This window comes from Mus caroli, chromosome 4 (assembly GCF_900094665.2).
Source record: "Mus caroli chromosome 4, CAROLI_EIJ_v1.1, whole genome shotgun sequence".
In the NCBI taxonomy this organism is placed as follows: Eukaryota; Metazoa; Chordata; class Mammalia; order Rodentia; family Muridae; genus Mus; species Mus caroli.
The window spans coordinates 100,438,950-100,451,458 of NC_034573.1; positions in this window are offsets into that span (position 1 = coordinate 100,438,950).

The window sequence follows — 12,509 nt, forward strand, 5'->3', positions numbered from 1 at the left end:
TGACTCTCTGATCTTGGACAAGCTACCCAACCTTCTGTGTTCAGGTAGATAAGAAAGCATTCGTTCCGACAGGGCCTTGGGAGGATTAAGCAACAGCCGCTGTCTATCTATCTATCTATCGTAGAATGATGGACTGCAATGGCAGATTCTTTAGTTAGGTCATTGTTTCTTGCCCCATTGTTTTGTTAGCTTCGGTGGGAGTCTAGCCTTTAAAACCCGGCTGCTGTCATTTAACTATCTGGGGAGCAAAGGAAGGGGCTTTCTGGGGAGGGGGGGGTTGATGGCATAGAGCAGCTGCAAGAGGTAGGCCTGGGGCAGGCGGCTTGGGGCCCCTCTCTTTCCTCTGCTGCCTGAACACACTCCCTGAGAACAGCAGGCTCCCAGTGGAAGCTGTTCCCAGCTGTTGCCCCTCCTCTGGCCTGAGAAGTGCCAATTGTATTACATACAGTTTATGTATCAGTCCTCTGTACTGTTTAAATCGGAAAGACAGTCCTTTCCCCAACATGTCTCCTACCCCCATGCCACTGTATTTGGTTCCTTCTTGTTCCTTGGGTTTCTACATCAGGGATTTGCCTGTAGTCTGTGTGAGCTACCACCAAAAGGTGGCCAGCACACACATGCTAACTGTGGGGGTGGATGTGTTTTATAACTACTAACAGACACTGCATACCTTGAATATATATACTTCCATTTGTAAGTTTATTATGAATGAAATGAGAAAGAAACAACAGAAGTACCCAGAAGCCTATAGTGGATTTTCTCCTGGAACCCCTTCTGTCCCTGGCCTCCATTCCTCCAGGCTGCAGTGATGCAGTGGCCCCTGCGCCTACACATAGCCATCACCCATCAGAACATTCATGACACTTGCCAGCCTCTGCAGACCAGGTTGGCCTCAAATTCTGATAAGAGATCTGCCTGCCTCTACCTCCCAAATTGTAGGATTAAATGCATGTACCACCACCACCTGTCTGATAAAACATCTTTAATAAGGCAATATAAAAGAAAGCATTTGGTTGGGACCCAGTTCCTGGTAACACACCTCCTCCAATAGGACTACACCTTTTACTTCTTCCCAAATAGCCAACTGGGAACCAAGATTTAGCTATATGAACCTATTGGGGCCTCTTCATTCAAACATCCACAGCTGTTGGCTCAGCTTGCTACATTGCCAAGGCTAGCCCTGAATTAGTGAAATCCTTACAGTACTAGGATTACACACCACCAGCTATGTAACAAGATCCTTGAGAACTACCAAGGGGACCAGGAAGCGGTTACCCATGCCTTTAATCCCAACAGATCGCTGTGAGTCTGAAGCCAGCCTAGTCTACAGAGACATTTCAGGACAGACAGGGCTACACAGAGAATCCCTGTTTTGAAAAACCAAAAGAGAAAGAAAGGAATGACTGAGCCGGGCAATATGGTGCACGCCTTTAATCCCAGCACTGGGGAGGCAGAGGCAGGCAGATTTCTGAGTTCGAGGCCAGCCTGGTCTACAAAGTGAGTTCCAGGGACAGCCAGGGCTATACAGAGAAACCCTGTCTCGAAAAACCAAAAAAAAAAAAAAAAATGGAAGAACTGCCAAGAGGGAGTGAGCCTAGAAGGATGACTCACGGGTAAAGCGCTTATTCACTCCAGAAGAGGGAGTCAGATCTCGTTACGGATGGTTGTGAGTCACCATGTGGTTGCTGGGATTTGAACTCAGGACCTTAGGAAGAGCAGTCGGGTTCTCTTACCCACTGAGCCATCTCACCAGCCCACAAGGAAACTTTTATTTTCTCCATTTTTCATACAGAGAGACCAAGTCTCGGCCAATGTAGCTAGTAGGAACACAACAGACCCAGTGGACAGCAGCTGGGATTAAGACTTGGTCCTGCCTGCAGCCTTCCATTCAGATGCTGGAAACCAAGCAGCACACATACGGTATCTTGAGGCTTGAGTAGATTCTGGGGAACAGGAGTTAGAAGCTAAGGCCAGCTGCAGTGGGACATGGCGTCCCCACAGCTCACTCTGTGCTCCAGAGTCCTCTTGGCTTGGCTACACGGATGGCCCAGGAGAACATGCCTAAACTGGCTACTCTGCTCACCTTTAGCAAACTGCCCCTGGGCCAGGGTTCCCTGAGGGAACCTGAACCAAGCTGGGTTCCATTACTCCAGGAATAGCAGCTGACACTGCTCCCCACCCACCGATGGCTTCTGACCAGGTTCCCTGAGGCCCCAGCGGTCTCCAGAAGCCAGTGGCAGCAAGCTGTGATCAGGAAGCTGCTGTGGGGTAGGTAGGAATAGTGACCTTAATTGCCTTCTGTGTACAGGGGCCTCCTGGAAGAGAATGCCTGGGAGGAAGGCTGGGAGCCTGGGGCCTGTTTTGTAGATGAGGAAATGGGATGGGGGTGGGGGCTCAGATGTAGTTTGCCCAAGGTCATGGTGAGCGCATGGTAGGCCTGGAGTTGAGCTTAGGCTGGCCCTGCTGTGACCCTAATTCTGTGAGAAGGAAGGACTCTTAGGATCTCAGAAGGGTCCTGGTGCGGCAGACAAGTTCCTAGGCCTCAGAATTGGTGCCTCAGGAGAATGTGGCCCAGGATCCTATAAACAGCAGGTTGTAACGGGATGAGGGGCCACGTACTTATAACCCTAGCCCTCCAATTGCTGCAGATTCAAGGCCTATCGAATGAGATCCAGGCCTTCTGGGGCTACAAACTTAAGACCCTGTTTCAGAATAACAAAAGAAAAGAAGATCAGACTGACTCTCAAGTTAAGGCCCAGCAGCTACATGTAGGTGTTATGCAGCAGTAGAGCCCAGCTGGCCTTTAGCTCTCTTGGAGTCTAATGTTTCCTTTGTTTTGCACTGTCTAGGCTTAGCTTCTAGTGGCCACTTGGCAGGAGGAAATGAACAAAAGATGCAGTGTCCACTCAGGACCTGTACCTCTGCAAAGGGTGGAATTTGGATTAAAATGCCTGGTCAATGTTTGGTTTGGGCTGGACTTTATCGGTGCTCAACCTATAGGTCATGACCCCTTTGGAAGTCAAACCACCCTTTCAAAAGGGTTGCCTAACACCATCAGAAAACACAGGTATTTACGTTACAATGTGTAACAGCAAAATTATAGTTATGAAGTAGTAACAAAATAATTTTAGGCTTGGGGTCACTACGACATGAGGAACTGTTAAAGGGTTTCAGCTTTAAAAGGCTCAGAACCACTGGGCTAGAGGGTCTTTAGGCTTCCTTCGCTCTCTGCCCTCAGAGCTTCATAAAAGACATGGCGCATGCCAGTGGCCGGCAGTAACTGTACAATTCCCACTGTCCCCAAAGCAAGCTTACCAAGCACCCTAAGCTCTCGGAGCCACAGGTAGTACATCTCGCTTGAGGGACTCACACGAACTAGCTAACAAGCTGAACCTTTCTCCTCTGTCACTGGGGAGTCAGAGACAACCTAACTGGAACCTCTCTGCGTCTGCTTCCGCTCCGGCCTCCAGGTTCAGGCCTTGAGCTCCTGCCCTGGTTTCCCTCAATGTGGAGGTGTAAATCAAATAAACCCTTTCCTCCCCCAAATTGCTTTTGGTCATGGTGTTTATTACAGCAACAGACACTACACTGGGACACCCCGCGTTTTCAATTATATACTGGACCCTGCAAATTATGTAGTTTGTTTATGTAGCTGCTGGGCTCTGGAGTGGAAGGCATCTGCTCCGGACCTGCAGTGGTTCTGGGATCTGTCAGAGGCTTGTCAGTCCTGTGATCCCATCATTTAGGTTAATGACTGAGTCACCAACAGACAGGAAGGAAGCTAGTCGCAGCCACACCGGGCAGGTCTGGTTGCTACTGCAAATCTCTTCAAGATTGTAGAGATACCAGAGAGAAGCCTGGCGCAAGACAAATTCTGGGGATCAAACTGGAAACCACAGAGGAGAAGTGTGATGTGAGGGGTCTTAGGCTCAGAAAGACTCCCTAATAGCCAAAATGTAATCACAGTATGCAAATTAGACCCCAATAAAGCTATCAAAACACAACTGTGATGATGGCAGCTGATAGAGACAGAGCAGTTCCTGTGTAAGAAAGGAAAGGAAAGGAATGCAATAGCAGCTAGCTGCTGCACAATGGTCTCCACGGGAGGTTAAGTCCTATCTCCACCACTTGTTAGCCATGTGTGTGACTTGGGGCAAGTTCTTTGGCCTCTCTGACCTTCCATTTTATCACCTCAAAGGTAAGGAAGAAAATATCCCGTCCCTTGGATTAGTGTGAGGATAAAATTTACATATATAAAACTTGCTAGTAGAACCAACATCAATGAAGTACAATGAGCAGTGTTAGTCATTTTATTTAATCCTTAGAACAAGTCTACAGTATAGGACCGTCACAGAGGTCCCCTGTAAACGGAGTCTTGGGAGAGGTAAGTGGCTTGCAGTTCACAGCACTGAAGCAGGTTCTGTCCTAAAAGTTAAGTCAGACTTCATGGCCATTATCCTAGAATTTCAACCACAGTAGGTGTCTAACCAATGTTCTCTAAGCCTCTGGGAAAAAAGTAGCAGACAGATTCCTCTCTGAGCCTTCAGAACCAATCCCACTTGGTCCCTCCCTCCCTGCAGGCACAGTCCAAGCTCAGTCTCTCTGGCCTCTGAACTCACCTCGGTCTGCTAGTCTCACATCTGCACAGCATTCCATGGTGTCATGTTCTCACTTTCTGTGTCTCATTGGTTTGTGGCCGCCTTCCTGGCACACAGCCCAGTGTGCCAGTCCTCCAGACAGATCCCAGCCAGCCAAGGCTGCCGGCCCCCAGAGACCATTGAGCCACATGGGAAGGGGCTGTGCAGTCTAAACACCAGGAACTCAGGAGAGGCTATGTCTGGGTGTGTTCGGAGTCACTCGCAGAGTGTGGTAACAGAGGCAAGGCCACAGGGCCTGTCCACTCTCCTACTTAATGCAGCTCATGTGAAAGATTCCAGAGTTCCTCACTCTGCTTCCAGACTCTGAAGTTTGTCCATTATGCCTAGGAACCTCCATGGTCCTTTATAACTACTGAGGGCTAACCCCTACAGCTCTGTCTGTCCTGGAACTTACTTTGTAAACCAGGCTGGCCTTGAAATCAGAAATCTGCCTGCCTCTGCCTCCCGAGTGCTGGGATTAAAGTGCCACCACGCCCAGTGATAGGTACAATTTTTGTTCATCTTAAAGAATTCAATTATATTTGACATCAAAAGACTAGAGAGAGACAGAAATAGAAAAATAGATTTTATGCTAAATATAGAGTGTATACTCAGCATCAACCAGGGTTAGAGTGTCAGAGGCGAGGTAAGCTGACCTGTCCCTTCCATGAGTCCCAGTGGCAAGGTGCCTCATAAATTCCTTCATGTGTGAGCATCTTGTACACTGTGCATGATTGTAGTGGTGCTGCCCTTGGGCAAGTCAGTCTTTTCATCAGTTCTCACACTAAAGGAATTGTAGCCTATTCCATGGGCAGGGGAGGAGAAGGCTGTGTATGTTTAGTGACATTGCTCTGTTTTCCTTCAGGGGTGAAGAGCGAAGAGACTTTACAGACAGGATTTTGAGCCATGTGTGGTGCTGCATATCTATAATACCAGCATTTGGGAGGTAGGAGCAGAAAGATCAAGAGTTTAAGGTGTCTGAGGCTAGCCTGGGCTACATGAAAGTCTGCCTCAAGGGAAAAAAAAAAAAAAAAAAAAAGAAGCTGGGTGTGGTGGAGCATGCTTTTAATCCCAGTACCCCGGAGAGGGAGGCAGGTGGATATTTATGAATTTGAGGCCAGCTTGGTCTACAAAACGAGTTCAAGGGCAGCCAGGGATGTTACACAGAAAAACCCTGTCTGGAAAAAACAAACAAACAAACAAACAAACCCAAAAAACTCCCAAGAATAATTTTAATTTTATACAACTTTGCAGACTAATCTTTTTTTTTTGGTTTTTCGAGACAGGGTTTCTCTGCGTAGCCCTGGCTGTCCTGGAACTCACTCTGTAGACCAGACTGGCCTCGAACTCAGAAATCCACCTGCCTCTGCCTCCCGAGTGCTGGGATTAAAGGCGTGCGCCACCACGCCCGGCCAGACTAATCTTAAATGAGGTAGTTTTGTTGTAGTTGTCTCTCTCTCTCTCTCTTTTTTTTTCCCTTACTGGGGATGAAATAGAGAACCTTAAGTGTGTTAAATTTATTCTCTTCCAACGGGGTTATACTCCTGGCTTATAAAAGCTTTTAAAAATAAGTGTATGTGTGTGTGTGTGTGTGTGTGTGTGTAGTGTGTGTAGTGTGTGTGTGTGTGTGTGTCTGTGTGTGAGAGAGTATGGGGGTGGGTACTGCAGAGATGGCTCAGCAGTTAAGAAACTGGTCACTCTCTCAGAGGACCTGGGTTCAAGTCCCGACACTTACTTGGCAGCTCACAACCATATATAACCCCAATTCCAGGCTATCTCAATTCCAGGCTATCTAAAGTCCTCTGTTGGCTTCCATGGGCATCAGACATACAAGCAGTATACAAACATATGTGCAGACAAAAAAATCTGTACACATAAAATAAAAATATTAAAAAACAGATGGGCGTGGTGGCGCACGCCTTTAGTCCCAGCACTTGGGAGGCAGAGGTAGGCGGATTTCTGAGTTCGAGGCCAGCCTGGTCTACAAAGTGACTTTCAGGACAGCCAGGACTATACAGAGAAACCCTGTCTCAAAAAATGAAAATATATATATATATATATATATTAGAAAACAAACAAACAAACAAAAATGAAACATTTAATGTGAGGCACCAGAGAGATGGCTTAGCAGTTAAGAGCATTGGCTGCTCTTCCAGAAGACCCAGGTTCAATTCCCAGCACCCACATAGCAGCTTACAACTGTCTACAATTCCAGTTCCAGGGGATTCAACACACTCACCCAGACACACATGCAGGCAAAACACCAATACACATAAAACAAAACAAACAAAAAACCATTTAATGCTACGTTCAACATGTCCCCGGAGGTCAAGGGACAACTTGTAGGATTCAGTTCTCTCCTCCCACCATGTGGGTTCTGGAAATGAAACTCAGTCATCAGGCTTGGTGGCAAGTGCCTTTACCTGATAAGCCATCTCATCGGCCCATACACAAACTGAACTGTAACCCAAAATTAGACCAGTCAGGGCTGGAGAGATAGCTCAGCAGTTCAGAGCACTGACTGCTCTTCTAGAGGTCCTGAGTTCAAATCCCAGAAACCACATGGTGGCTCACAACCATCCGTAATGGGATCTGATGCCCTCTTCTGGTGTGTCTGAGGACAGCTACAGTGTACTCATATAAATAAAATAAATAACTCTTAAAAAAAAAAAAAGCAGCACTTACCGCTCTTCCAGAGAACCAGGTTACGTACGATTCCCAGCACCCACAAGGCAGCTCAAAATTATCTGTAATTCTAGTTCCAAGAAATCCAACACATACATGCAGGTAAAACACCAACGCACCTAAAGTATATAAATATAAAGTTACATTAAAAAAAAATGAGACCAGTCTTTTCAGTTTGCCTCAGACTCCACTAAAACTAAGAGAGTTCCAGGCAAAAGAGGAGACATTGGCTGCTTGACGACTGCAGGGAGGGAAAGCATCCGAGTCTATGGGAGGCTCTGCTGAGAGCTGTCCTCTGTCATTCTTTGAGTCTTTCAAGAAAGAATCTCATCTGCCTGGCACACGGAGGCTGGCTGTGCCTCTTCTGAGGAACAAGTGGTTTGCTTTTATCTCAGGGACACCGTGACCTGCGCAAGTGACGTGTTTCCCTTTTTACCTTGGTTGCTAGAGTCTTCAGAGCTAAATATATGACACAGTCTTAGCTGTAGGGCGCAGCGCTTGTGCCAGGCTCAGTCCAGGCTCCATTTTGTGCCTCGTTTCTATCCAGTCTCCTCTTGACCTGTCAATCTTGATTTATCTTAAATGTCCTCTGGATCAAGACAGGGTAAAATTAAATAGCTCTTAACTTAGAGTCTAAGGACTCTGCCAAGAATCCTCATTGAATATATGAAATGATATATAAAATTTACATGTAATCTTTCCCCAAGGAGAAGAAATCATGTATTTTATCACTTTTAACATTTTCTCCAAGGAGGTTTACATTCCCCAAAACCTTAAAGTTATTGATCTAAAGAATGAAGAAAAGAATAAATGCTGGCCGGGCGGTGGTGGCGCAGGCCTTTAATCCCAGCACTTGGGAGGCAGAGACAGGTGGATTTCTGAGTTCAAGGCCAGCCTGGTCTACAGAGTGAGTTCCAGGACAGCCAGGGCTACACAGAGAAACCCTGTCTCAAAAATCCAAAAAACAAACAAACGAACAAACAAACAAACAAAAGAATAAATGCTGGTAGGGGAAGATGTTTTAGTTGTAGTGCTGGCTGACAGCGTGGAATGGGGGTGGGGCAGAAGGTCCCTGGAACATTAGTGTGTCAGAATGTTAGCATGTTCTGGAGTGTGGCTAAGTCCCTAAAAAACCCTTCCAGGTGTCCTGGCACTCTCCTGGCTTGGTTATATCTCAAGGCTTCAGAGTGAGTCTCCAACATGGCCTCTCTCAGTGCCCTCTAAGGGCTCCTTCATGAACCAACTGGTATAGCTGAGGCTCTAGCTCATTTAGCAGAGTGCTGGCCACGTATGCACAGAGCCCTGGGTTCAATCCCCAGCATCCAATAAAAGTGACGTGGTAGCACATGAGTGTAGTCCCAGCACTGGGAGATAGAGGAAAGAAGGTCACAAGTTGAAGGTCATGCCTGTCTAATAGTGAGTTTAAGACTAGCTTGGGCTATATGTGACTCTGAAGAGGAAGGGGACAGGGGAGGCAGCATCAACTTACTGCTGGAATTGTTTGCTAGTGGCACTTGCCTGTTTCATTCTCTTTGGAAGTGCTTCAGGTGTCTGGCTAATTCAAAGCCCTGGTGGACTTTGTGTACTTCTGTGACTTCAGTGCCTGCACAGAGTACATGCTAACCTTCTGACGCTCTTGGGGAACCTCTCCGAATGCTGGCAGAGGCATATGGAACACGTGTGGTTGGGGATAGGGTCTATGCAACTCGGAACCCTTGAGTTTGGTCAGAAGCAGGGCATTAGCTAGAGTTATTTGGAGCTGATGAATGATTTATTACCAGAGAAAACTGGTCTGAAGCCAAATCCTGGCGCTGGGTAGGGTGGAGCCTGATATTCCAGAGCCTGGATTTCAGGGGAGTGAAGAGAGGACATGAGATGGGGGCTGGCTTCTTGTTCTCTTCTCCATTTCTTCCTCTCCTCTTCCAGGCAGCCTACTGTCCATGCCCGGGAGCTAAAAGATTGGATTGGAGAAGACAGATACACAAGTTGTAACAGCCAGTGTGGCCAGTGTCGGGACACAGAAGCTGTGAGGCTTCTAGGAGACCAGAGGAGAATCCCAGCCCGTGTGAAAATCCCCAAAGTTCACGCACCCCCTGCCCCGGAAGGGTTGGGGACAGGGCAAAAGCACATGGAAGTTTCCAGGTGCTGAGGTGTGGGCCTCAGGTCAAGGTGTTAACAGTCACAGACTGTCCAGTTCCTTGGGCTGTGCGTGTTTGGTCTACCCGAGTCTAATTACCTCCAGGTTTCTTTCCCCAGCTATTCCAATAACCCACCAATTTAAGTCCGTGGCAATCAATTCCAAGCAGGAGAGGATAATTGACTCTTAACGTGTGCGGACATTTCCTGTGTGAGAGAATAGAGTCTTCTGGAGCTGCAGAGGGTTCCTTTCTAGCCACCCTGCTGCCCTATCCTCTCACGTTAGCCCACACCTCTGCCAGCTCCTGTACCAACATCTGGATAGGCGATGTACGTCTCTGATGTCCATCTTAGTCCCATGGTGACCAGGTGAGCAGTTCTGAACCGAGGCAGGAGGATTGCACTCAAACGTGAGCTCCTGTGTGTGGACCTCATCCGTGACGCCCTGAGATGAAGCACAGGTCTCACTTCCCTCCAGAACTCCGCTTTCCTGCCAATGACAAGGGTGATCAGGTGCAAACACAGCCCAGGCCTCTTCCTGCCTTGCTGCTCTGCAACTGGGCACGTGCTTTGCTCAGTCTGAGGCTCTGGGGGGTCTGGACGCTAGAATGGACTCTGGAAACAAGAGCCCTGGGTAGGATTCTGGCTCGGACTCCAAAACGGAGGCTCCAGTGAGCAGAAAGCACCACGGTGAGCATCAAGACAGGAGGTGCTGGTGATGGTGGGAACTGCAGAGGAATCGCCTTGGATCAACATAAATGTGGTTGTGGCCAGGAGATAGAAGCCATCCCCAGAGTCCCAGGTCTTTGAAAACCTCCTCCAAGCAAAATACTCCTAGCAAGACCTCTTGATGGGGTGTGTGTGTGAAAATCAGCTCTTAGCCATGTCATAGCTTATGGGGCTCCTCCACTTCTGTGAGCCTGAGTGACAGCGAATAAACCATTTAGGGCCTAAGTCTTTTTATCTATAAAATGGACTATTATCTGATTCAAGGTCACCGACTGCTAGGGTGGACAGAAGGTCTTGGGTCATCCCATATCCAAATTCTTTTCCTGTTTAGAGGAATCGGTGACTATCCCCTGACCCTGTGTGAGCCTGGATTTGTCAAAGTTTGAATCTGGTGGGAATGAAGCAGCAGGGGGAGGCCAGTCAGAGGTCACAGCAGGTGTCTGCAGTGGACAAGAGCCCACCATGCAGCAGCGGCCAGCAGTGACCAGCACGGGCCTGACGAGAGACATCTCTGTGGTACATTCTATTTAGACATTTTCCTTCCTTCACTCCTTCCCTTTTGTCTTGTTTCTGTTTTTGAGACAAATCTTTATGTAGCCCAGGCTGGCCTCAAACTCCATGTGTAGCCAAAGATGACCTGGAACTCCTCCACCTCCCAAGTCCTGGATATCAGATATCCATCCTTTCTATCACAATCCATTATTGTTGGCCACTGTACAGTTGAGCTGTTTGATCATAACTTTCAGAACAACCTGAGTCTAGGGGGACAGGAAACTGAAGCGATAGGATGAGTATGAATTTATATAAACAGAAGGAACAGTTCTCTCATACCTGAAAGGCTGGTCCTTGCTCAACCCAGGAGGCTGGGCTCCTCCGTAGTCTCAATCTGGCCCTGAGAACCTGGTAGATTCCTTAAGAGCTGCTGGTCTCTCAAGCTTAACTGGAATCACTGGTTCTAACCTCAGCGAATGAATCATCACAAGCAACAGGGTAAATCAACCTGGTGGCAAGAGGGAAGGCCAGTGGAGCAAAAGGTGTACGGTCTTCCCTTTGCCATGATCTTTTTATCCAAGATGCCACACTTGGGGTGGGTCTTCCCGTGACAATTAAAGCCATCAGGATGTTTTTGCAGGTGAGGTCTCTACTCTAGTGATTTTGTTTTGTTTTGGTTTTGGAGACAGGGTTTCTCTGTGTAGTCCTGGCTGTCCTGGAACTCACTCTGTAGACCAGGCTGGCCTCGAACTCAGAAATCTGTCTGCCTCTGCCTCCCAAGTGCTGGGATTAAAGGCGTGCACCACCACCGCCCGGCTACTCTAGTGATTTTAATGTGTGGCAATTTGAGATGAAAACCAACCTTCACACTCTTAGACCGAAGAGATAAGAGGCTAGCTCGATGAAACCCTGTGAACGCTGTGGGCTGGGATCCTTATGTCTAAGTAGTGCAAGGCTGGAGCTGGCGGTGTCCACACATGCATGGGAACTCACAGGGACATGTGTTGCTGTCTTTTCATTTTGTGAAGTGGTCCCATCAGAACACATGGGTAGCTGTTGCAGACCGTCGTCCTCCAAGCAGTCATGTGAAGCCATTTCCCCACCTAGGATACAGCTGGTTGGTGTTTTCTCACAGAAGGGGGAGGTGGGGAGGTCAGTAGAGCATCACCTGAGATTCTAGTTGCTCCCCTCCAGGCACTCAGCCTCACCTGTTTGCAATTCTGCTCCAGCTGCATGGGGCCCCCCAAGGCGCAGTAATATATAGTGTGTGGGAAATTTACTGAAGGAGGGGACTCCATGCTGGGGTGAGAGCTTTATGTGATGTGATTGTGTTGGGGTCTCCCAGGCGTCTCAAAGCAAGCCCAACAAACATTAGTTCACTGAGCTGGCCTCATTCCTTTGGTGCCTATCTAAACGGCTGTTGTTTACAGCTCCCCAAGAGGTATCCACAAGAGGCCGGTTTATTCAACCCCTGGGGTGCAGCAGTTTCCTCCTACAAGGCTATGGGGACAGAACTCCACGTACCAGACAGAACCTGCAGAGAGGGAACTGCTCCTGCAGCGGGCAATCTGGCCTGGGGTGTAGAATAGAGGAAAAGATGCTTAGGGCTCATGACTTAGGTAGGGATGAGGAGGGCGACAAATGAGTTAGGTAGGGGTGAGGAGGGGACAGCTCCCAGGCTAAGTGAAGGAGGTTTTAGTTCCAGAAGCATTGACAAAGTAGCTTAATTGGAGTTAATAGAAGGAAGATATGCCATGAATATGGATAGCACAGACAGTGCGGCCCCCGAAGGGAGGCTGGCTGGGCAGAGGGGGACAAGCTGAGGACATG